This window comes from Thalassophryne amazonica, chromosome 4 (assembly GCF_902500255.1).
Source record: "Thalassophryne amazonica chromosome 4, fThaAma1.1, whole genome shotgun sequence".
NCBI classification, from domain to species: domain Eukaryota; kingdom Metazoa; phylum Chordata; class Actinopteri; order Batrachoidiformes; family Batrachoididae; genus Thalassophryne; species Thalassophryne amazonica.
The window spans coordinates 7,518,661-7,543,999 of record NC_047106.1 but is presented as its reverse complement, the minus strand read 5'-3'; the positions used below and the strand labels follow the sequence as shown (position 1 = coordinate 7,543,999).

Here is a 25,339-nt window from a genome sequence, read left to right as displayed (position 1 = left end):
AGTTAATGATCTTCTGCGAGCAATGGACTCGGATACTACTACAGTATTGGTGTTGCTGGATCTCAGTGCTGCGTTTGACACAGTTGATCATCATATTCTACTTGATAGGCTAGAAAACTGTTTCGGGATTACTGGAACTGCTCTTGCGTGGTTGACTTCTTATTTGTCTGGTCATTCCCACTGTGTTTTGTGCAATGACAGTACCTCTGATTTTAGGGACAGGAAGTTCGGGGTTCCGCAGGGATCCGTTCTGGGTCCCCTGCATTTTTCCCTGTATATGGCACCCCTTGGGAACATTTTGCGGTGTTTTGGGGTTGCTTTTCATTGCTATGCTGATGACACTCAGTTGTATATGCCGATAGCTGCTGGAAATTCTGTCCACATAAAATCTTTACAGGACTGTCTTGCAGCAGTGAGAAGTTGGCTGTCTAGCAACTTTCTACTTTTGAACTCTGATAAGACTGAAATGATGGTTCTTGGTCCAGCAAGACATCGGCATCAATTTGATCAGCTAGCACTTAGCCTAGGTTCATGTGTTATACATCATACTGACAAAGTGAGGAACCTTGGTGTAATTTTTGATCCTACGTTGTCCTTTGACCTCCACATTAGGGACATTACAAGGACTGCTTTCTTTCATCTAAGAAATATAGCAAAGATTCATCCCATCCTGTCTATGGCTGATGCTGAGACTCTGATTCATGGTTTTGTTTCTTCTAGATTGGACTATTGTAATGCTTTGTTTTCTGGTTTACCACAGTCCAGCATCAGGGGTCTTCAACTGGTTCAAAATGCTGCTGCCATACTTCTGACACGAAGCAGAAGTTTTGATCATATTACGCCGGTTCTGGCATCCCTTCACTGGCTTCCGGTCTATTTGAGATCAGATTTTAAGGTGTTACTATTGGCCTATAAAACTGTTCACGGACTGGCACTCTCCTATCTGGCCGGCCTGGTTGAGTCCTATGTGCTGGCAAGGGCTCTGCCTTCACAGGGTGCGGGACTATTGTGTGTCCTGAGGGTGAAGAAAAGATCAGCGGGTTACAGAGCTTTTTATCACCGCGCCCCACCTCTGTGGACTGATCTGCCTGTGCTGATATGACAGTCGGACTCTGTGGAGACTTTTAAAGCCAGGCTGAAGACACATCTGTTCTCCCTGTTTTATCATTAGTATTTTATATGATTGTGTGTCTTTTTTTATTCATTTTACGAGGTCTGTCAATAAAGTATAGGTCCGCGCATCGGGACGCAGCCAGCGCGGGGTGCGGCGGCACAGGAAAAACACCTCCGTGTTGATAACCATTTGTAAAATCCAGGCGGCTTTTGATGGCTTTCAGTGGAGTGAGTATATGAGAAATTGTTTAACAGCTGGACATGTTCCAACTTGTCCTTAAGGCTTCCAACAGAGGTGTTTTTCCTGTGGCGGAGCGTCGCGACGTCCTGGATCAGTGGAGGTTTTCAGCTTGACACAGGCTGACGACGGCGCCTGAGAGCGTTGCGCGACGTCTCGCACCGTGGGAAGTCCTTAAAGCGACAGTATCACCTCAAAATCTCTCATCAGCCGTTAAAATTTTCACTGAAAACCAGCTTAATTTTTCGAACCGTGTCCACTTCGATGTGTCTCACAGGTTTAGAAAAAAATTTGATCAAACAAAGCGCCAGTCTCTCAGCAACTTCTCAGACAAAGGAATTCCGACGAGGGGCTGGACGACTCCTCCCCCAAGGAGTGCTCACAGGCGAATGACGTCACCGACAGGCGTGGAAAAACTCACGCATGCGCACGAGGGTTCAAGCATGTCTGACGTAAAACCATATGAATGAAATCCATATAGTTTTTGAAAAAAATAAAAAGGACCTATACTTTATTGACAGCCCTCGTATTTATTTTACTTCTTTTACCATTTTATGGTTATTTTTTTATTGTGTTTTAATCTTATTTCATTTTATTCTGCTTTTAAATGTTTTTGAAGCGCCTTGAGGCGATTACTCGTGATTTGGCGCTATATAAATTAACAAATTATTATTATTATATAAATCATATGTTAGAGCCATGGGTGTGTTGTCAGCCACAGTAAAATTACAGCCTGGCAAGTATTCAAGGAACACCAGAAGCTTCTAGAGGATCTGGCAAAGGTGAACTTAAAGAAGTCACTATCAGGAGGACTGAAATGTTTATCTGTTGAATGTACGGCATAGCAACAGTAGACAGTGTTACGGCATATATTGTCGCAGTGCATACAGTCACCATTAAGATATATGCCCTGTTCAAAGGCACCGGCGCATGATGTCACTGGCACATATCGTCGCAAGCAACAATATATACTGACAGCCAAAGCACATACGAGGTCTGTTAGAAAAGTATCCGACCTTTTTATTTTTTTCAAAAACCATATGGATTTGAATCACGTGTGATTGCATCAGCCAAGCTTGAACCTTCGTGCGCATCCGTGAGTTTGTTCACGCCTGTCGGTTGCGTCATTCACCTGTGAGCGGGCTTTGTGTGAGCAGTGGTCCACCCCCCTTGTCGGATTTTTATTGCGAATAAATGTCTGAACGATTTGGAGCTTTGCTGCATCAATTTTTTCCGGAAACTGTGAGAGACCTCCAGGTGGACACCATTCGGAAAATTCAGATGGTTTTCAGGGACGATTTTATGGGGATTACACAGATTAAGGAGTGCTCCAGCCGGTTTAAAGACCGCCCACAGCTGCTGAGAGTGCGCCGCGTTCCGAGCGCTGATCGACAGGCTGAATCAACCAGATCATTTCCAACGTGAAGGCTTTGTTGATCCGGGACGTCGTCTGACTTACACAAAAATGGCAGGAGACGTGGACATCAGTACTTTTTCGGCACATTCCACTGTTACAGGAGTTTTTTTCACTGTGAGAGAAGCGGAGGGATGCACCACGGAGCCGTTCATGGCGCGGCACAAAACCACCTCCGTGTTGGTCTCACAGGATGGCTTTGAGATGGCTTTCAGATGGCTTTTGGTGGCTTTTCAGTCGTGTGACTATCCGAGAAATTGTGGATGAGCCTGGACATGCCAGAACATGTCCTGTGAGGCTTCATCACGGCGTTGCTTTGCGCCATGCAGCACAGCTGTGACGCGCGGAATTCCTCCGCTCCTCTTTCCATGACAAAAACTCCTGTAACAGTGGAATGTGCTGTTCATTTCCAAACTGGATGCTGTGCTTTATCCGGGACATTGTCTGACTAGCACAGGAATTTTCGACACATTGAGACAGACGTGCGGAGGAATTCCGCACGTCGCGGCGGTGCCGCATGGCGCAAAGCAACACCGTGATGAAGCCTCACAGGACATGTTCTGGCATGTCCAGGCTCATCCACAATTTCTCGGATAGTCACATGATTGAAAAACCACCGAAAGCCATCTCAAAGCCTTCCTGTGAGACCAACACGGAGGTGGTTTTGTCCCGTGCCATGAGCGGTTTCTGTGGCGCATCCCTCCGCTTCTCTTTCCATGAAAAATACTCCTGTAACAGTGGAATGTGTCGAAAAAGTACTGATGTCCACGTCTCCTGCCATTTTTGTGTAAGTCAGATGACATCCTGGATCAACAAAGCCTTCACGTTGGAAATGATCTGGTTGATTCAGCCTGTCGATCGGCACTCGGAGTGCGCCGTGCTCTCAGCAGCTGTGGGCGGTCTTTAAACTGGCTGGAGCACTCCTTAATCTGTGTAATCCCCATAAAATCGTCCCTGAAAGCCATCTGAATTTTCCGAATGGTGTCCCCCTGGAGGTCTCTCACAGTTTCTGGAAAAAATTGATGCAGCAAAGCTCCAAATCGTTCAGACATTTATTCGCAATAAAAATCTGACGAGAAGGGTGGACCACTGCTCACACAAAGCCTGCTCACAGGCGAATGACGCAGCCGACGGGCGTGAAAAAACTCACGCATGCCCACGAAGGTTCAAGCTTGGCTGATGCAATCACACGTGATTCAAATCCATATGGTTTTTGAAAAAAACAAAAAGGTCGGATACTTTTCTAACAGACCTTGTATTGTTACTGGTCATCAGAGGAAGAAGTAAAACTTGATTAACTATGAATTGTTATTTTTCTCTCTCTCTGTCTTATACACGCACGCACACTCACTCACTCTCATTATGTCCGCCAAGAAAGTAATAAAATTATTGCATTTATTTATTTATTTAATATACTGTTTCAATTCAGTGGGTGGTGTCGTAGCCCAAAGGCGTTTTTTTTTTTTTTTGCAAGCGGCCCCAGCGGGCTCACGGCACTATCAGGAGGGCAAGGCAGCGGGGGAAGCCCACGGGAGGCTGCAGGCAACCCCATCACCAGAGACAATTGCACATTGACCACCGACCCACAACAGGGGCAGTGGGCGCATAGATGTCTAAAAAGTAGGCTTCCTGTGGATGCGCACCAGGTTCGGTTCTGGCGTTTTATTGTTGTGAGTGCATGAAAAGTGTCATTTATTTTCTTGCAAGCTTTCGAGACAGTGCCAGGACTTTTTGTGACCAGTGCACACAGGAAGATGGTTTTATCCATCCTGTCTTACTGGTGATGCCTAACGCAGAGCTGCTTCTGTGCAGCCTGCAGAACACCACATCATTTCAGCATGACTTTTGGCATGTTGGTGAATTATTCAAAGTGCTCTGGTAATATTGGCTCAGTAATAATAAAAATGCTGGTGCTGCTGCTGCTTCTGCTGCTGATGGCGGTGACAGAACAGGGTGCGTGCTGGAGACACTGAACATAAGCATGACATGATGATATATTCATCATGTCATGCAGTTGAGTCCTCTCGCACCCACCTGATCCTCACCATGGGTTTGCCAAAGTGCGCAGATGAACAGAACATGACTGTTGCATGGTGATGTGATCACCAAAGTGAGACCTAAGGACATTTAAACAGTTGCTTTTTGCTGTTAACTTCAAATAAACGTGCACAATATATTGTTGTTTATGCGCAGACGAGGATGATTTGGGCTGCTGCCGGTGGAACAATCACATGGGGATTTATGCTGTGCCACAGATTTATGCATGAATCCAACCAGTTTTTACGTATGAGGTGCGTGGATCTAATTCGTACAAGTCTCTCTTGCTCTCTTTCTCTCTTTGACTCATTGATTGATATGGCAAAATACAAGATATGAAATAACAATTGTTATGGTTCGGGCGTAAGTCGAAGATGAACCCAAAAGCAGGGAGCAGAAAACAGTATGTTAGAACATGGATTTATTTACAAGGAGCTATTTACAGAGGAGTAAATGTGCAGATGACTGCCTAGCCGAATGGAGACCAGCCCGCACAGCGGTGGAAACAGGGGAACCACAGTCCAGGTGACTTCAGTCCAGATGGGATGAATCCAGAGCCAGGTGGCCGCCTGCAAGCTGTCGACACCATCTGGTGAGGATACACAGGTGAGAGTGCTGAGCTGAATTAGTTCCACAAGTATGTAATCACAGTCAATTGGCAATAGATTGTCTTAGCTGAGTCTTGTGTGCTGGAGAGAGCTGAAGCTCTGGAAACAAGCTGAAGCTAAGAAAACACTGCAACAAAAACACAGAGCTAGGAAAAACTGACGGGCTGCAGGACAAAAAATGCTGAACGCTCGTCAGGAGTATGGAAGCTCTATCAGAAAAGTACTGCGTAGGAACACACAAAGATAGGCCAATTACCGTGGAAGGTACGCTGAGTTTCTGGCGACGGAGTGAAGAGGCGGGGTTCATATGCAGGTGCTGATGAGATGTGGATCAGGTGTGTCGATCAGCTTGAGGCACGCCACCTGTGCAGAGGAGAGAGAGAGAGCAGCAGCAGGAACAAAACAGTCAGCCCACAACAACGACGATATACATACATATACTTGCCGAGGATGACACAAAAAGCACAGACTTATTTCCATCGTGGTTCCCATGACAACACAGAAAAACAAAACAACAAAGACAAAAAAAAAAAAAAAAAAAAAAACAGAAATTCTTAAAAATATATTCAAATATACACAATTATAATTAATAAAATACCAAATTATTATGACCTCTGTGTTCACGGCACATATTGTCACTGGTGCAGTGGATTGTATGTAGTAACACCTGGCACATGTTGTCCCTGCCGACAATATGTGCTGTAAAACCTGGACACATATTGTTGCTGGCGACAATATGTGCCGCAATGCAGCCATGAATGTCGGCATATATGACAATATATGCACTGCGACAATATGTGCTGTAACACCATGCCATGTTGTTTACCACGTGCCTTCCTCCAGAGTCCCTCCCTCTCTACATTTGCATATTCAGAGGGAACATTTCCGATCACTAGTATGCGTCCAGGCAAACTGTGAAAAGCCAAACCTCCCTGTACCTGATGGTAATGACCGGTACACCAAAGATGGGAAGCTGTTCCCAAAAGCTGTTTGGAGGTGATACCATGTGGTTGTACTCAAGGGTGCACCTCACTCAGGTGCAAATGTAGTAGAAAGGCAGAACTTTGGTACACTGGAGCTTGCAAATGGTTTCTGAAATAATAATGTTCCTTGTAAATTGTAACTGGAGCCCTTCATTTCAAACAGGTCCTGGATGTGATGTGGCAGGTCTGTTTTTCACTTTGAACATATTTTGTATTTTAAAGTAATCAATCAAGTCCCAAAATTTCAAAATGTGCAAACATACAAACAAAGAATTTGTTGGCTCACAATAAGGTTTCTTACTAATAATTCTTATAGCTTTCTTTTGAAGTAATAATATGGGATTTGTGTTAGATTTATAGGTGGTTCCCCAAACTTCCACAAACAATATAGTAGGTGATGTAAAGTAACTAACAAGTGTTGGAGGACGTTTTGTGCTTTATACAAAATGGCAATGATCTTTGACATTTTAGATTTAACATATTTTATATGTGTTTTCCATCTTAAGCTATCATCAATAAAGACTCCAAGAAATTTAGTTTCATTAATGAGTTAAATTTCAACATTGCGTATTCGTAATTTTCTACATGCGTTCCTGGGCTTATTAGCAAATATGATGCAATTGTTTTACCAAAGTGGAGCCATTCCTTAAACTTCTGTAGTTCCCTCTCCATCGTCTCCAGAACCTGTCCCAAATGATCCCCACTACAAAAAACAGTCATATCATCAGCAAATAAAATACAACTCACAGACTTGGAAACCAAGCATATAAAAAAGAAACAGCAAAGGCCCAAGGACTGAGCCCTGCGGCACCCCACAAATGCACCTCAAAAATTCTGAATGTATCCCACCCAAGTGAACAAACTGATACATATTATACAAGTCGTTGGCTATCCAGTCATGTGCTAATCCTCTGATGCCATACCTCCACAATTTATCCAATAAAACAGTATGTGTTGTGTGGGCCGCCAAAGAGGTACTGCTGGCCCACCACCAGATGGCGCCTGCCTTGTAGGCACCTTTTTGCCCTGAAGAGGGCGCACTGGCCTGTTGGCCTTTTTTTGACACCACCAGGCGCACACCGTTAGGCTGTCAGCTGTTTTTCATCATCATCTACACCATAAAAGCAATTTGTCTCACAACTGCACATCTTATTTTTTCTTTAAAATTTGAAAAAAAATGTAAAAGCTTTTGTATTTTTACTCTTATGTTGCTATTGTTTTAAATCCTGACCCCACGTCTCCATGGTGACCTTGAGGGGTTCACACCCAATACCAACCTACTTTAAATATAACACCAACGCAGAAAATGTTGGGATGAAATGAGAAAAAAAGTGACCATCTTGATCTTTGACTTCTATTTCATTGTAGACAACATGAAACCAAGATATTTCATGTCTTTTTTATTAACATTTTATTTTGCTAAGCTTCAATTCATTTGTGGTTATACATTTATTCCTGCATTTAAGAACTACCTACATGGCATGGATTTACCACAAAGTACCATCGAAATTTTATTTCTTAATGAATGCTAAAAAAAATGAAGTCCATGACATATTCAGTGACTTGGACATGTGCATGTATCAATCGCAAGTGATACTTTCATTTAAGGGACGTGATGGTCAAGTGGTTAACGCAGTGGGCTTGTGACCTACAGTAGCATATCCTCGGTTCCAATCACCTTCAAACTGGAAAATCAATCTGGGTCCTTGGGCAAGGTCCTCAATCCCCAAGCTCCCATAGTGATAGGTAAAGTGTCTGTCACACCATGACAGAATAGTTAAGTCCCTTTGGCTGCACTCTTGTTTTTACTCAGAGTCGCCACAGCAAATCTGAGATGGAGCCACATTTTGAATTTGCACAAATTTTATGCCAGATGCCCTTCCTGACACAACTCCACATTACATGGAGAAATGGGGTAAGGGTGGGGTTTGAAACAGGAGCCTTCTGCACTGAAACCAAGTGCATCGACCACTTGGCCACCACCCTTGCCACATCATGACAGATTGATGTAACATGTATGACATTTTGATGATTTTGACTTTTTGCATTTGATTAATGCATTCTTTGTCAGCTGATGTGTACAGCAATATGTCAGAAAGTTTTGCGCATGCTGAAAACTTTGAGTGGACATCAGACTGAGAGCTGTTTTGGTGGCTGCATGCTTACTGTTTTGTCCTGTAAATGTTTGTTACTGCTACTGCACTCATGGATTCATATCCGGTGCTTGTGTGATGCTTCAGACTGGGCTTGTGATTGGCGAAAGCCTTGGCACATGGTTGTGAATTCAGCACCAGGAAAGAGAGGACAGTTCCCATCACAACAAAATTCAGCATTGCTATTCATTCAGTCAAGGTCAGACTGAAGAAAATGACAACATGGCTTCATACATTTTTATAGGGACGTCAGAGTGCACTCAGTGGAAGGCACCACTGAGAAAGAAGGTTGTTTCCTCTCCTTGCCATTGCAGCAGTACTGAATGTAACCACAGTGGAATGCTGTCATTACATGAATGTCACAATGCCAGAGCTAGCTGCATTCTAGCCATATTTAAATTTAAATTCATTTTCATTTCTATAGCGCCAAATCACAACAAAGTTGCCTCAAGGTGCTTCACACAAGTAAGGTCTAACATTACCAACCCCTAGAGCAAGCACACAGGTGACAGTGGTAAGGAAAAATTCCCTCTATTTGCATTCAGACCTTAGCAAATCCCAGTCAAATCTCCCCACCCCCGTGTGCATATATGTCGTAAAACATGGAAAATCATTCTCCTGAATGTGATGTTTATCAAATTAGGGAATAAATAATTGTCATTACTCACATCTTGGGTGATAATGGAATCATCAGAGGAGAAAATACTTCCTGATGTTTGGGCTCAAAGCAGAGATACCACACACATGACTGGTAACTATTAAGACCGTGAACCTTAAGAGAAGATAAATTAATTTTTCTGACCTTTCCCAGGCTTCATTTCACTCAAATGAACTGCAAAAGTTCTTGATTTTGAGCCATCATAGCAAAACACACAGCTCATCAGTCAAAGTAAAAACAAACAAAAAAAAAATCTCAATCTGCATCGAGACCAAGATCCAGGATTTCAAAGACTTGGACTCAGCCACCCGAAGTGTATCTGTTAGTGGTGAAAGTGTTGAACTTGTCAAGACTTATCTTGACAGAGACATTCATGTCTCTGTCGAGAAAAGCGAAGTCTCTTCTCAGAGGTGTTTGGCGATGCCGACATCATGGCAAGAGAACAAACTTCTGAATCTTTAAGGTCCTGGTACTTCCTGTTCTGACTGTATGGTTGTCACACTTGGATTCTAACCAGTGATCAAAGGCAATGACTAGATGGTAGAAGGTCTCTGTGGAAGATCCTTGGATTCCACTGAATGACCTTCTGCCAAAGAAGTGGTTACTTAGGGAGACTGAGGTGAGGAAGATCACTTACAGCATGAGGTAAAGTCAGTGACATTTTGCCCATGTTTTCCACTTCTCTGGACATGCTTTGTCACACAGGTGCCTCAGTGTTGAAGACCAAAACAGCAAAACGAAGAAAATAAATAAATAACCCCGAATGTCAGGAAATTTTACCTGGCTGCAGGAGATGTCTATTCAGCTGTAAAATACTCAAGTTTGGAAGTTTCATTCAATGACCATAACACATTTTTAAACTTAATACTTACAGCAAAAATTACACTTGGAAACATTGTTCTGGTAACAGCACAACTAAGTCAAAAGTAGCAAGTGAGTCATTTGCAGAGTTACATGGAGTTTATATAGGCCACGTCACGTGGCGTCTAAAATGTTGAGTCAGTGATCAGCTCTGCCAAACTACACTACTGCTCCGCTGAATGCACTATCAATGCACCTGCCCATCATTGGCAAAAGCTGAAATGCTTCCTATTGTAAGTCCGTGAACTGTTGTCCAGTCAGTGGACTGTCAGGTTTCACCAGTACAGCATTGGCCTCGGTCGACCTATGTTGTCCTGTATTGAAGACATGAAATTTGGACCCCTGGATTGAGCCTTCTCCAGTGTTTCAAAAGATTATTGAGAATCTGCTACTTCGACCAGCATCAGCCACTTCTCATCATACAACCCCCAAAACCTCTTAATCCTCTATTCATTTGAATACACCACAAAGACGAGATATTTTTAGTATTGAAAATAACCCTTTTCGCTCAAAAATATCATTATGGCGTAGATATATTGATGACATCCTCAATTTGGAGGGGCACATATGATGAGTAACATCTATTTTTGAATTATATGAATTCCACCACAGATTATTTATCTTTTACTATGAACTATAATCCTCATTCGATAGATTTCCTAGAACTCACTATTTATAAGGATGTTAACAATTTTTTTGCAATCAACCATTTACCGTAAACCTCTTAGTAGAAATACCTTATTGAGAGCTGATATTAATCATCCGCCCCATTTAGTTTGTAACATACCAGTGGGTCAGTTTTTGCGAGTCAGAAGAAACTGTAGTTCTATCATTGACTTTATGTTAAAAGCAGCTCATCTAGCAACTCTGTTTGAACAACGTCGTTATAGCAAAATTGATATTGGTAAAGCATGGGACAGAACTCTAAATACTGATCGTGCCTCTTTACTTAAAAAAAAAAAAAATCTAAATCTTCTTCAACATCTAAATTGCTTTTTTCTACCTGCTATACTCCATTTGCGGGAAGAATAAAAAACATAATTCATAAATATTGGCACATTCTTAAGAGTGATCCCACACTTAAAAACATCTGTGCTGAACCGCCTAAATTTATACTTATATTTTTGTTTTTCTCTCATCCTTGTACTGGTAAGCAATATTCTATTTCTTCATTTATCAATTGTAATACTACACATGTAATATATCTTTTAAAATGCCAGAGGTGGTGATATCATTAAAAAACTCTTATGTAGAGAAGCATTTTGGATTTACACTTTAGGCACCTTGGAACCTTTTGGTCTGAATGAAGAACTAAAATTGACTTGTTTTCTCTAACTGTTTTTTATTTTGGTTTTAGTTGTTTGGGACAGTGTGTTTCTAATCATGAGCTGATTACTAATTGAGTGAGTGTGTCTGACGGATGGTCATGCCCTTTTGGAAGCATTAGGACACCTGCTTCTTATTAGTATTTAAGCTGCACCATCTTTGTCTTTGCTGGACTCTGAGGAAGACGTGACTCTCACGTCGAAACGTTAGTCCCGCTGTATATTTTTGTTTTCAGCACCTTATTAAACTTTTCGGCACTTATTTCTGTGTTGCACCAGTTATTTTTCTCTTTTACAAGATATTTAATGTTCAAACTGATAAACTTTATTGTTTTTGTGCAAATATTTGCTCATTTTGAAATGGATGCCTGCAACACATTTCAAAAAAGCTGGGACAGTGGTATGTTTACCACTGTGTTACATCACCTTTCCTTCTAACAACACTCAATAAGCGTTTGGGAACTGAGGACACTAATTGGTGAAGCTTTGGAGGTGGAATTCTGATGTGCCACACATTTTTCAACGGGCAACAGGTCTGGACTGCAGGCAGGCCAGTCTAGTACCCGCACTCTTTTACTATGAAGCCACGCTGTTGTAACACGTGCAGAATGTGGCTTGGCATTGTCTTGCTGAAATAAGCAGGGACGTCCCTGAAAAAGACGTTGCTTGGATTGTAGCATGTGTTGCTCCAAAACCTGGATGTACCTTTCAACACTGATGGTGCCATCACAGATGTGTAAGTTGTCCATGCCATGGGCACTAACACACCCCCATACCATCACAGATGCTGGCTATTGAAATTTGCGCTGGTAATAGTCTGGATTATCTTTTTCCTCTTTTGTCTGGAAGACACAATGTCCATAATTTTCAAAAACAATTTGAAATGTGGACTCATCAGACCACAGCACACTTTTAAACTTTGCGTCTGTCCATTTCAAATGAGCTCGGGCCCAGAGAAGGCGGCAGTGTTTCTGGATGTTGGTGATGTGTGGCTTTGCTTTGCATGGTAGCGTTTCAACTTGCACTTGTAGATGTAGCAACAAACTGTGTTAATTGACAATGGTTTTCTGAAGTGATCCTGAGCCCAAACAGTAAGATTCTTTACACAATGATGTTGGTTTTTAATGCAGTGCTGCCTGAGGGATCGAAGGTTATGGGAATTCAATGTTTGTTATGGACTGTAGATGATGGAATCCCTAAATTCCTTGCAATTGAACATTGAGAAACATTGTTCTTAAACTGTTGGACTATTTTTTCATGCAGTTGTTCACAAAGTTGTGATCCTCACCCCATCTTTGCTTGTGCATGGCTGACTTTGGGGGATGCTCCATTTATACCCAATCATGACACTCACCTGTTTCCAAACAGGTGTTCTTTGAGCATTCATCAACTTTCCCCAATGTTGTCCTGTCCCAACTTTTTTGAAATGTGTTGCAGGCATCCATTTCAAGAAGAGTAAATATTTGCACAAAAACAACAAAGTTTAACAGTTTGAACATTAAATATTTTGTCTTTGTGGTGTATTCAATTGAATATAGGTTGAAGAGGATTTCCAAATCATTGTATTCTGATTTTATTTACATTTTACACAACATCCCAAGTTCATTGGAATTGGGGTTGTAGTGTAAATGGGCCCTTAGGAGGACTGACATGGGGAGTATCTCTTGCATTGTGATGTAACATCAGCCATGACATTCAAAATGATCCAGCCCACAAGTGTCTCTGTGTTCAGGACACCAACAGCTGTTGAAGGCCAAGGACACACCCAGTTTTGCCTGGCTACAGCAGAAAAATGGTTGCATACAGGAAGTGGGATTGGACAGGTGGTCTGCCTGGTGGCCGCGGAGGCTCTGTAATGTGGTGGATACAGTGATACAATCCCAGACCTCATGGCGATGAGGTGATGTGCTCACATTAGTCACTCTAAGTTGTTAATTTGCTGTTCAGCATCATTGAAGAGGTCCGTTGAGTCTGTGTATGTGATTTATGTCTGAAAACATTTTGTCAAAAAGTTTTCTTGTATGTGAAGTCATTTCACTTTTTCGTCTCTTGCAGATCTCATTGCTGATTAGTGTTTGACAGTTCTTTTTTATTCTTATTGTGTGCCCTGTGTCTGTTGTGCCATCATGACACAGCTCTGTGTGTGTGTGTGTGTGTGTGTGGGTGTGTGTGACAGTCAACATGTCCCTGGCTGATGGAATCCTTTTAGCAGCTGTAGTCATAAAACTGAGATACTCCAGCCCCGTGAATTATTTATATCCTATGAGATGACTCCATCTCCTCTGTCGCCGGGCAGAGTTGATTTGATAACGATGTGACTGGCTCCATTTTAACTCCTGATCTGATTTTAATGCATTTTCCTTCATTGCACTGTAAGTCTGTGCTGTCATCTTTAAATGGTTTCCATATTTTGCATATATTTGGTGCAGTTGTAATTAGAAAAAATATTTTACCCGCATAGGAAGAAAGCTCTTGACGCCTGTTGTGACAGTGACATCAGGCATGAGGAGTGAACAATAATCCATTTCACTAATGAACATTCTTTCAGCATTTTTAATATGCTTCACTTGTCATTTTGGTCAGTAATTTTACTTTCCAGCTATTATGTTAGCAGCACTGTGGGTTAGTGGTTAGCACTGTTGTGTCACAGCAAGAAGGTTGAGGGTTTGATTCCTCCCTTGTGGCCTTTCTGTGTGGAGTTTATTGTGGCTTTAGTTTTATTGATAGCTGGCCTTCGTTTTGGTTCCGCCGCAGCTTGCTGATGGCCTTCACCCTATGGGGGAAGGCATCGCCATCTTGTCTGTGAACATAGATAGAGCTCTACAGGAAGGGTAACATTAGGACTTTACAGCAGGCCACGGAGCAGGTGACACTGGTCTACAAATTTTAAGAAGTTATCTGCTACAGAAACATAATGTACTATTTACGATGGAGTTTGGCATGCTGAATACAAATTGACAATAAAAATGACCAGTTGGCTACTGTTTCTAAGATATTTAAGTTTTTACATTTTAAATCTACATAATTAAATTGTGTTGATAGTAGAGTTTTCATGATAAATCATACATAAGGTCTTTTCATGTTTCTCTGACTGTTGTACAATAACATTTCACCTGTCTTTTTGTAACATTTTAAAAATCATCCAAAGGTAATCCTTAGTAGCATAGTGGTAACATATCTTAAAACTGGAGCCAATCAACCATTTGAAACATTATTTACATTCTCAGTGGCCCAAAATTAGTAAAGTTTGACTACATTTATTTAAGAAGCATTTCAACTGTAGACCAGTGTGATTAGAGACCCTGCAAGGCTTATGACAAATGTGGGCATGAAATCCACTGTGGTGAAAGTGCAGTTTATGTGCCGTTTATGTCCAGGAAAATCAAATATTTCGTGTCTGCTAACTAGAACCGACACTGAACATCTCAAACCTAAACCTACTTCCAGGCATCTTATACATGCTACTCTGGAACCACCCAAACAGTCCAACTGTCAAGCCCACTGAGGTCCTTAGCCTGGGTCTCATTAACATAAGATCACTGTCCTCAAAATCATTCCTGATTAATGATCTAACTATGAATCATCACTTAGGGCCCCTTCACACATAGTGCGAAGTTTGGACAAAGTGCACACTTAGTGCGCATGATGCAGGAATCGTGTGCAAACCGTGTAATGTTGTCCCTGCCTCCAACACCTCGTACACCTATTGCTACAACTATTTGCACACACAAGCACCTGAAAGACAAAGTGTGCGTTGTGCGAACCCATCGCACCCTCTCACAGCAGGTGCTGGCCAAATTCCAGGTGACACCCACGAACATCTAACACCACTCGCATGGCACTTAGAAAATGTGTGGCCAGTCGCACTCTTGGCACGATAACAGACTGCAGACAATCACTGTCGTATTCGCAGAGAAATTTGTCTAAGTCCCACACGAGTATGGCTATGGTCTGCGTGCTGAGATGACAGGATGTGTGTCCTCCCACTGAAGCGGCTGTGGAAATCGGTGGATCTGGACATCCCAGCTGGACACAACATTCTGTGCTTGGATGGACATGGACAAACTGCCCATTGTGACGTGCGTGTATCTGTTTGCTGTTATCAAGTGGACATAAATAAAAACATATATCACTGTGGTGACACGCTGTAGTGAGCGAGCATTGCGCACGGCGCGCAAATGGACAGGCTGCTCCCAGGTTGAAATGGACTGTCAGATCAGAACACAGAGCAGTTGATCTCACTGTCACGTAACCCACTATGTCTGCTCTTCTACTGTTCACTGAACATATACGCTCTGCTTTAAACAAAGGACAGGTTACAGGTGAAGTTTTTATAGATTTCCGTAAAGCATTTGATACAGTAAATCATCTCATTTTACTAAGTAAACTTCAGTCCTTTAAGCTGTCCCAAAGTGTGCTTGACATGATTACATCCTATTTGAGTGGCAGATCTCAAATAGTCAAAATTGGTCAAACTAAATCTTGTCCTCTTAAATACAATATCGGTGTACCACAAGGGAGTACTCTTGGTCCATTACTGTTTCTTCTTTATATTAATGATCTTCCACTTATATGCAATTACATAATTATTGTATGGCCTTGCCTTACAATATAAAGCGCCTTGGGGCAACTGTTTGTTGTGATTTGGCGCTATATAAAAAAATTGATTGATTGATTGATTGAATTATTCTAACGTTTTATTGTATGCAGATGACACTGTACTCTTTTACTCCGACTCAAACCCCAATTTTGTAAATGCTAAATTGTCATCTGATCTCAAAACACTCCAAAATTGGCTAACGGATCACCACCTTAGTATTAACATGAAAAAGACAGAATGTATGTATTTTCATTCCCCCAGGAAGCAACTCCAAATGTGCAACACAATCATGTTCTGCGATTACAAACTGCACATAACAACAACCTATAAAGATCTTGGTGTGCTCTTGGATTCTCATCTTAATTACAAAGAACATGTCAACTCTCTGACTAAGAAACTGCAACAAAAACTGTATGTCTACAACAAAATCAGACCATATTTGACAACCTCTGTTTCTCATACGTACCTCCATGCTGTAGTCCTCTCCTCTATCTCCTATTGTTTGCCTATATGGTCTCTCACCACAAATGATGTTCTTGATCCTGTGGCTCGACAGTACCACAGAGCTTTTAAAATTCACTGTCAACTTCCAGGTTGGACCCACCATTGTATAGCTCTGTCCAGATCAAATGCTCTGACCTTCAACAACTATATAAGTAGTATTGCTATTAGATTCTATTTTCAGTTAAAAAACTTCAACCTGCCACCAGCTCTGTTGGCTCTAGTACCAACTACAAACTCTCAAAGGGGCACCAGATCAACATCGGCGGAACAGCTCCAAGTCCCTTCTTATAAAAACACTTATGGACAAAGATCATTCTTCTACATTTATACTAAGGTGTGGAATGATATCCCTCTGGGCACTAGAACTATCAGCTCAGAGATACTATTTAAAAAACTTACAGAGACGATTTATTGAATAGTTATTCGTGTAACCACTGATCTACCTTTCTCACTTGTCTGATCTTTTTATCCTTTTATTTATGTATTTATGATTTTCTGAATGTGTGCTGTACATGTTAGGTTTATTGTCCACATGACTGAATGACATGATTGTTTGTGTGTAGGTTTACGTGTAAAACAGGAACCTGCTGTAAAACAGTTTTAACTGAGTCAGGCCTGGGATAATGTGCAATTGTGCTTTTAACCTTTTTCCTGTATAATAAATGGAATGAAATGAACCCACGTGAGCTCTGTTCCACATGATGCAGTGTCCTGCGGCGCATTATCCACAAGACACACACACATGGCCAGTTGGAGACACACCAGCAGATGTCAACATGAATGAGATGAGCGAACTGCTTCTCCTTCATGTCATTCCATGACTGTATGCCTGTGACCCTGGGTCATTTACAGAGGAGCAGAACGGATCATATTTGCATTGCTCACTTGATAAATGTGAACAGCTCTGTAGCTCAGTGGTAAAGTCTCTGACTGGTAACCAGAGCTTTTGAAAGGTGCAAGTTCGGGACCAGTGGGTGGTGTGTTTTTCTCTTTCTTTTTTTTTTTTTTTTTTAAATTATTCCACATAAGCAATGTGATGTGGTTCCACAGGTACCGGCTGGTTTTTGTTTTTAATTACACCACATAAGCAGCGCAATGTTGTTCCACAGGTGCCAGCTGTTGCACCTGAGGCCTGCCCACTGGCGTACACATTTAGTCACATCCCTCATGATACGAAGCAAGGTTGCTCTTATTTATTAATCTAGATTTAGTTTATTAGCTGTTGGGGGTCACAAATATAATTCATTTGAACATCTGAATCTCCACTCTGCCCACAATGCTACATATTGCCAAGGTCAGAAGAATAAAAATCAGGCGTCTGACTTTGTCACTGTATATAGGACCCCTGCCCTATACTTTGAATTCTTTGATGAATTTAGTGCGTTCATCTCTAACTTGTCAACTAGTGCAGATAACATTCTGATTATTGGTGACTTCAACATTCATATAAATAAGCCTTCAGATCCCCTCTGAAAATCATTTATGAAAATTGTGGATGAATTAGGATTCCAGCAATTCATTGAGGATTCAATGAACATTTGTGGAAATTCCCTGGATTTGGTTCTCACACGTGGTAGTGCTGTCACAAACATTGCTTGTGAATGGCTGACCCTTTTGGGGATGCTTCTTTTATACACAGTCATGACACTCACCTGTTTCCAATTAACCTCACCTGTGGAATGTTCCAAACAGGTGTTCGATGACCATTCATCAACTTTCCCAGTCTTTTGTTGCCACTGTCCCAGCTTTTTTGAAATGTGCTGTAAGCATCCATTTCAAAATGAGCAAATATTTGCACAAAAACAAAAAAACTCTATCAGTTTGAACATTAAATATCTTGTTTTTGTGGTGTATTCAGTTGAAAATAGGTTGAAGATGATTTGCAAATCATTGTACTCTAATTTTATTTACATTTTACACAACATCCAAACTTCACTGGAATTGGGGTTGTAGGTACGCAGCCAATGTGCAGGATCACAGGCTGGGTAAGGTCTAGCCCTTGAGGTAAATGCTTATGTTTTGGCACTCTATGAAGAAATTGTTGAAATATTGATAGAAAACTTTAAAATTGTGTATAATAATTGGAGTCACACTGACATCACAATAGGTCCTGCAAGAAATCAGTGTCAGCAAGCTTCCAGCGCCACCCATCTCACTGTAACATAACACTGTTTTCTCAATAAATGCTCTATCCATTTAAAAAACACTTTTATTTACTTCAGATTGTTTGCTTGTCAACAATTAAGGTGTCATGGCGTTATGATGATGATGTGTTATAATGGTCTGTGTGATTGCAGCAATTTGTGATCCTGTTTTTGTGCACTCTCTCTGTGCATTGAATGCTTATTATTGCTGATAAGTAGTTTTACTCATCAGTTCTGTTTGTGCATCTTATTGCTTTTAAGGAATGTGCATGTCTGTGCTTTTGTCAGAAATCTGTGATTCGTCTCAGCTGGGCTCTTTGTTCCTGTGGTTCTGTATTGAGCGTCTTATTATCAGCATACATTCACACTAAACTGTCAGCAAACACCAGAATGGTTAAAGCAAAACTGCTTCAACCGCACGTGTGTCCACGGTTATTGCAGATAGCGCAGTGTGGCGCTTCTCTGCTCATCCTGCAGTGATATTATCAAATCTCAAACACTCATAACTGATCATCACACTCACCCTCTCACATCCACAGTTTTGGAAAAGAAGAAAATACCTTTTGCTTTTCAAAATGCACAACTTGTTTGACTCAGCAAGATCAAAATATATGAGAAATGTTGATGAAATTGAGATTCTTTTTGATGACATGGTGTGATCCGTTAATTCTGAGTAGTACAATCTGTTTCACAGTCTCTAGATTTTGTTGTCACTGAATCAACTACGTAAATAAATATATATAAATAAGCCTCAGATAAAATTTGTATGTGTTCACTGCAACAGGAAATACTTTTTCTGTACAATCAGAATCAAAATATAATGTTCAGCCAACTCAGTTCTTTGTAGTTATTTTCAACATCATTTCCACCACACCATGGAACTGCTTTGGGTCCTGGATCAGAACTACCCAGGCAGACAACCAATCCATTAAAAATCTTGAAAGTAACCATCTACCTGCCGCAGCTTAGTGAAAAGTGGGCGTGTCTTTGCTTTTCTCCAGCCACTGGCATCCTCAACACTAAGTCACCTATGCACTGGATCATGGCCAGAGAAACACGCGATATGGCCAAAATGTCATAGCCTATGTTCCATCACAATGCAAGTGGTCATCCTCTAAGTCTCAGTAAGTAACCGCTTGTTTGACACAAAGTAATTCCTGGAGCATCCATGAATTGCAAGAATTACTGTATTTTGCAGAGAAAAGTCACACCAGCTAAAAAAAAAAAAATGCCTCAAAGAGGCAGTTCACTTTGGAAATGATCCGGTCATTTCAGCATGTTGATGGCCAACCAGAGCGCGGTGCGCTCTCCACCATTGTGCGGATGTCTTTAAACCGGTTGTACCGCTCCTTAATCTGTGTGATGCCCATAGCATCGTCACCGAAAGCCGTCTGAATAATCTGAATGGTTTCCACCTGGCTGTCGCCCAGTTTCTGGCAAAATTTGATGCAGTCGCGCTGCTCCAGTCGTAGTCAAAGAAAAAACGACAAAAGACTCCACCCATCCTCACACAAAGGCTGCTAACAAGCAAATGACGCAATCGACAGGCGTGAAAAATTCAAGCATGCGCACAAAGTTTTAAGGTTGGCTCATGCAAGCACACGTGATTCAAATCCATCAGGTTTTTGAAAAAAATAAAAAGGTCGGATACTTTTCTAACAGACCTTGTATATATTATATTGCACTGGAGTATAAGTCACACCTGCCAAGAAGAAAATGCATTTTGAAGAGGAAAACACACACACACACACACACACACACACACACACACATATATATATATATATATATATATATATATTTATATATATATATATATATACGAGGTCTGTCAATAAAGTAATGGTCCTTTTTATTTTTTTTTAAACTATATGGATTTCATTCATATGTTTTTACGTCAGACATGCTTGAACCCTCGTGCGCATGTGTGAGTTTTTCCACGCCTGTCGGTGACATCATTCGCCTGTGAGCACGCCTTAGGAAGGAGTGGTCCCGCCCCCTCGTCGGATTTTCATTGTCTGGAAATGGCGGAATGAAAATGACTTTTTTTCCATCAGAATTTTTTCAGAAGCTGTTAGAGACTGGCACCTGGAAACCTTTCGAAAAATTTATCTGGCTTTCGGTGAAAATTTTACGGGCTTCACAGAGAATAAGGTCTGTTAGTACAGCTTTAAGGACCTCTTTAACGACGCTCGACGTGCCGCGCTCCGAGCTGCGACGACGCGGCACAAGCCACTGGACCATTTCTAAACGGATGGCTCTGTGGATGCGAGACCATCGTGTGCTCTTTCTCTGGTTATCAGAAGAGCCAGACATCAGCCATTATCCGGCAGATTTCACTTTTAACAAGAGATTTTGTCATGGAAAGCCGTGCGGAGGCTTCACATAAAGACCGATTCGCTTTGGAAGCGAGACAAAGGAACACCTCCGTTTTGGCGTGTCAGAGGACATGTTTGGACATGTCCAGCTCTCCACAATTTCAATGATACTTACTGGACTGCTAAGCATTGAAAGCCGAGATAGACATGTATTATATGTATAATGTATGATATATATATATATATATATATATATATATATATATTTCAGAGAATATGAATGATAACAAAAAAAAATGTTTTTCTCACTCATGGTTAGTGGTTGTGTGAAGCTGTTTATTGTCAAACAACTGTGTTTACTCTTTTAAATCATACTGACAATAGAAACTACCCAAATGACCCTGATCAAAACTTTTCATACCCCTGTTCTTAATATTGTGTGTTTCCCCCTTTAGCATCACTGACAGCTTGGAGTCTTTTGTGGTCATTGTGGATGAGGCTCTCTGATGGTCAAGCTGCCACTGAATACGTCTTGGACTTTATTTACATCAGTTATGAAGAAATACAAACAGTATGGCACCCTAAGGTAAATCTACATGGAGTAGACAGTTCTCAAAAAACTGTGCAAGAAGGAGAAGAGTGAGAAAAGCCACCAAGACACCCACACAACCCAGAAGAAGTAATCGGCTTATGCGGATCTGATCATCCACTCTCATCAGAAATTTTCATCATCCAAAGCTCCTCAATCACAGAGCACAGCATCAAAATCGTGCGGAACTAAAATGTGGACCAAAAGTAGTCTGTGTCTCATCATTCTCGATCATCCACCATCCACAAGTCACCATGGTAACACAGAGACAAACTAGAAGCACTCAGAGAGTGCAAACCTCCGCCAAGGCCATGGGGTCACTGACGCCATAACATCTACACGCCGTGGAATCATTGAACCTAAAAAAGTCTAACAATTATGTTTGCTCAGTAGTAAAAAAAAGTTTCATCTGCTGTGACTGGATAGCATGTATCCTTAGCGATTGGCATCACAGTTTATTAGAACTTGCACCTTTCCCAGAAGCTACTGTCATCTGAGCACTGATATTGATATTGCATGTGTTTATAGACAAAAAGACAGACAAAATTCAATTTATTATTCAACTAAACTGCAAATATATTAATTTTTTAACTTTAATTTTTATGAAACACTTCTCTAAACAAGGCCATAGGGTCACTGACCCTAAAGACATTCCCTCCTTGGCACAGTGATCTATTTCTTTTTGTCTCTTTCTCTAAAATTGTATATAATAATCATTAGATTATTAATATATAAGCAAAAATAAATTTAAGAAATATTACAATTTAAAAACAAATGCACCCAAACGTGATGACAGCTGCAACTGCTTAATGCTAACTTTTAACACTGAAAATGCCATAGACATGCTAACGCATTAGCATCGGGATCCGGATCGTGATCCAGATCACCACTAAAATTTAATCACTTGTTCCTCTTGTCATTTCCAACCACTCCACAAAATTTCATCAAAATCCATTCAAAACTTTTTGAGTTATCCTGCTGACAGACAGACAAACAAACGCAACCGAAAACATAACCTCCTTGGCGGAGGTAAAAAGTCACTACCATCCATGTTAATTCTGACCCTTTGGTGGCTGGAAATCAGCATGTCTCTACCATTCCTGTTCCTGATGTGGCTGAGAGCCAGGGACTCTCTTCTTCTCCTGATGGTTGAAGGTCAGGGTGTCTCCTTTTCCTGATTCCAAAAGTAGCAGCTGAGCAGTCACATGTGTCTCCTGTTCCTGATTCCCAGGGGGTGGTGATACCTCAAGTCTGAGAAGGTGGTTGTACCACAAGCCCATATAAATACCATGAAGTGGTGGTGCTATGTTCTACCTCCTGACCTGATGCCAACTATCTACTCTGACACAAAAGCAGAGTGCTGTGGCCCCACTTTGATTATGGCAGAAGTAAATCCTGTTCCTCACCTGAGTAGCAAATGTGGCCACAGATATATCTTGACAGAATCAAAAGTTGCCTTAATTTTCCACTTTTAACAAAGAACTGACTCCCCAAACATTTCTAATGCTGGAAGCAGAAGCCAGCAGGTGGTGCAGTGGCTGGCATGGATAAAAATATTTGCTGCTGGCCTCCCATCCCTTCCTGTCCTCTTGGATGAAGACCACACCACCTTTCACTGGGTATAGGGTCAACAGTCAGGTCTACCTGGCCCACAGCTCATTGGTGTTTGCCATTCCGATGTCAGCTGGATCTGTGATACATCAGTGACTGCTGACCAAGCCCATGGTTCATCGTAGGCCATTGGCCAGGCCCGCAATTCATTGGAGGCCGCCAGCTGGATCTGTGACTCATCAGAGGCTGCAAAAACAGCCCTCAACTCATCAGAGTCCAGGCCCATGGCACATAGATGTCTTCCAGTCAGACCCGCGGCTTACCGGAGGCCGCTAGCTGGACCCGTGACTCCCAGGAGGTTTCCAGCCAGGACTGCTGCAGTGGTGGTGACCACCACTACACGTCCCGGCTTGTTGTATCTGCAGGGAAGCCGGGACATATAAGTTTGCCAGATGGTTTTAGGCCGAGACAAGCTATTCTGCATGCTAGCGGTTAGCTTTTGCTAGTAGCTAGCTGCGCTTTAGTGTGGTTGACTGTTGCTCATTTCTGTAAAAACAGTAGAGGATTGCCTTGCATTAGTGAGATGCTGGATGTCTAGTAACGTCCTACTTTTAAACTCTGATAAGACTGAAATGATGGTTCTTGGTCCAACAAAATATTGGCATGAATTTGACCGGCTAGCGCTTGACCTGGGTTCGTGTGTCATACATCATACAGATAAGGTGAGGAACCTTGGTGTGATTTTCAATCCTGCGTTGTCCTTTGGCCTCCCTATTACGGATATTACGAGAAGTGCCTTTTTCCATCTGTGAAATATCGCAAGGATTCATTCCATCCTGTCTATGGCTGATACTGAGACCCTGATCCATGCTTAGTTTTTTCCAGATTGGATTATTGCAATGTTCTACTTTCAGGGTTACCACAGTCCAGCATTAGGGGTCTTCAATTAGTTCAGAATGCTGTTGCCAGACTTTTGACATGAAGCAGAAAATCTGACCATATTCCACCTATTCTGGTACCTCTTTATTAGCTACCTGTCTCTGTGAGATCAAATTTCAAGGTTCTACTATTGGCCTATAAAATTGTTCATGGACTGGCATGAGCCTACCTGGCTGATTTAATTAAACCCTATGTTCCGCCCCGGGCTTTGCGTTCACAGGTTGCAGGACCGCTCTGTGTCCCAAGGGTGAAGAAAAAGTCTGCAGGTCAGAGAGCCTTCTTATACCATGCCCCTGTTTTGTGGAATGGTCTCCCGGCCTCAATAAGACATTCAGATTCTGTGGAGACTTTTAAGAACAGACTAAAGACACATCTTTTTACTCAGCCCTATGGTTAGAATGTTGTGTTGGCATCTTTTTTTATTTACTTTTTATTGTGCTTTTTTGAACTTTTAATTGTGCTTTTGATCTTTCAATTTTATTTTACATTGTCCTTGAACTATTTTGTGTGAGGCGCCTTAAGGCGATGCTGTCGCGAATTGGTGCATTATAAATTTAAATTGGAAATTGAAATTGAATTAAGCTGAATGACTGTGTCATCACTTGACTTGGTGTCAGGCACCAATAATGATAATAATAGAGGCCATCCAGACACCAACATGATTCTCCATACAGAAACAGCTCAATTAACGTTGAATCCCAACCATCCAGATGACAAAAGATCGCAGGTCATAAAAATGACCAACAATGGAATGGAATCACAGTGTCGCCTGGGGGAAGGACACGGACTCTTCAATAGTCAAATATACATTCCTTTAATTAAAGAGAGAAATTGTCATTTATTTTCCTGTTGTTATAGTTAAACAAAGACAAAATGTATGTTCCAATTTAATCTGTTGCATGTTTCTTTCATGTGATGTTATGAGTATTCCTTTTATATCTCTTGCTGCACGTCTAAATGTTATTTGCTGAATTATTAATGAATTGTCATAGTGTCATCATTTTCCTTCTTCTAGGATGGTTTAGAAGATGAGTCAGTCTTTTATTTTGTTAGCCAAAGAAGAAAGAAGGAATCTGTCATTGAGTGTGTCTGATTTGTTTTTCAAATAACAAACCTGAAGCCAAGTGGGTGGAGCTTATTACCATGTGTGTAGCCTCTTTAAAATGACCCTGGAACAAAGAAACTCTCTTACATTCTCTTTGGCTGTCTTCCACCCCTCTTCAACGCTTCTCTTCAAGTCCTCTGTCTTCGCTTATGGCTTTTGTTTCATTGTTTCTTTTATTTCATGAGGTTTCTTTTGTTAC

At 41.5% G+C, this 25,339-nt stretch overlaps 1 long non-coding RNA gene across 1 annotated transcript; it reads right to left on the bottom strand.

The window, feature by feature from the left end:
- Positions 1-1,405: 1,405 nt before the first annotated feature.
- Positions 1,406-25,219, bottom strand: LOC117509089. Its single transcript, XR_004560236.1, has 3 exons — positions 25,146-25,219; positions 12,705-12,715; positions 1,406-1,417 (listed from the first exon to the last, which is right to left on the bottom strand). It is a non-coding gene; the product is annotated as an uncharacterized LOC117509089 (long non-coding RNA).
- Between the last annotated feature and the right edge of the window lie 120 nt (positions 25,220-25,339).